This window comes from Rhinolophus hipposideros (genome assembly GCF_964194185.1).
Source record: "Rhinolophus hipposideros genome assembly, chromosome: 18".
Taxonomy (NCBI): Eukaryota; Metazoa; Chordata; class Mammalia; order Chiroptera; family Rhinolophidae; genus Rhinolophus; species Rhinolophus hipposideros.
Window position 1 is genome coordinate 23,100,495 of NC_138064.1, and position 2,170 is coordinate 23,102,664.

The window sequence follows — 2,170 nt, forward strand, 5'->3', positions numbered from 1 at the left end:
CAGAAAATAAGAGGTCCAACTAAATAGGGAGCCGAGGATTGGGGCCAAAAAGAAAGATACAAGAATTACAATTTAATGTGATAAATGATGTAAGAAAAATATTGTTCTGAATAGATAAGACATTTAGGAAATGTGAGGCATTGGGGTCCAGGCCTTTATTAGAGAATTGTGAACTCTTCTAAAATGATGTAATGAAATTTAATTCTAGAGAACATGAAGAATCACCAGGCAGTACAAGCCAGTGGCTGACCAAAAGGGGGCATCATTTTATTCATAATGGATTAAAATAATCCACCACATAAAATGCTGGAACACATTAGCACAGTGATGACACACTGACGAGTAAACAAGCAAGCTAGATGAATTTTAATTAGAAGAACTTGTTGTCTTTTGGTATAATTTAGTACTCTCTATCATAAAAGTTGTACATAGGTTTACTGCTATTGTAGAATTAAACATACCTCTAGAATTAAAATCCTGTAAGGAAACTTAAGATTTTTCTCATGTACTATCCAGTTTAATTTACTCCAGAAATAACAAAATCTAAAATAACTTTACATGTTTTTATTTTAGACTAGGATCCTGGCTTGCTATGGTATCTTTTCACATAGTGCTCTTTTCATATAATTCTGTCTCGGTCCTTGAAGCTCTATGGAAATTTATATAGCATGAAAGTACCTTTCTCTGAAAATAGTATGGAATCATGGCTAAAGTCATTTTTCCAGCAGGATTCGGAAGGATGAACACTACAAAGATTTTCCGAAAGCTGATCCACATATTTTTAACTCATTATTAACGTGATCTCAATTACCTCTTACTTCCCATGTTTACCTAAGGTTGTCAGCCTGTATTTTCTCCTTCAGAGACCTAAGACTGGAAGGAGGTTTGCCATTTTGTTTTTTCAAAACAAATTAAATGCACTAAAAGTAATCCCAACCACAGTTTTAGTGTACTATTGAATGACATTACATAAAATATAAATGTGGGAATGACTTGTGAAATTCAATAAGGACTTTCCTTAGGATAATAGGATGATATTAAAGGGCAGAAAGAAAAAATAAATTATAAAAATATATATTTTATGTTTTTAATGCTACTAGCTTTCAAGAACATTTTTTTTTAATCACTGGTATATTGATAGTGGCAAATGTTAATTTTTTTTTTTACAGAAGTTGAGAAGAAACTATAGAGCTAAAATAAAATCAGCAACAAGATGACAGAAGGTCCTAAGTTAGTGACTAGGAAGGTTAACTATAAAATGTTTTCACCTTAATTTCTAAATATACTTAAGTTGGTGAGCCTAAGTATGTATATATGTATATACATAATGTCACTTATGCTGTGACCTATTTTCTAATAAATAGGTGGTATTAAATAAATTTCTAATAAATAAGTGGTATTAAAATAATTAAGTTAATATTTGAGGTGAGTGGTATTTAGATTGCAATGCAATGTTTAAACTATTAAATACAAATACTCAATTGGTGTAGGTCTTTGAACGATTTTGTGTTTTGTTTTATTGTATTCCTTCAGTAAAAAGCAATCTATTGCACAATATAAAAACAAATTCAGAGCTACTGAGAATTTAACATTTAGTTTGATGTTCTAAACATTCTAAATCTTATGAACATTATAAATCTGCAGGATTGATCTGCAAATACTATTATGAAAGTATTTGTTTTTCTGTATGTTTTCACATTTCCTGACAACAGCTGACCATAATATTGAAGAACAGTCCTTTTCATGGATACCTCAACAATTCTGCTTTCCGTTCTTGTAAAATATTAGAGACAGTGGAGAAAGGAACAAAATGGTCCCAGAAAAAAAGATTGCTACACCAAACTCTGAAACCTATAAAATATGCACTTCAGCATTTAAGTATAGTTTTTCTATATCTAAGGAATTCTCTATTATCATACATTTTTGCAGTACTCTCATTTTGACATTTAAAATGGTAAATATATTGAGAATTCATTTACAAGAGTAAACCTATTTTTTTCTTTTATAGCTAACTTTTATTCAAATCCAATTTTGCACTGGGTCAGGAAAACTCCAAAAACATTTATGATTGTATCACAATGTATTCAGCCAGCTGAGTAAACGCTTATTAAATATTATTTAATTTTGTTAAAGATGGTTTTCAGAAGCAATTTCCAAAAGAGAATAAATT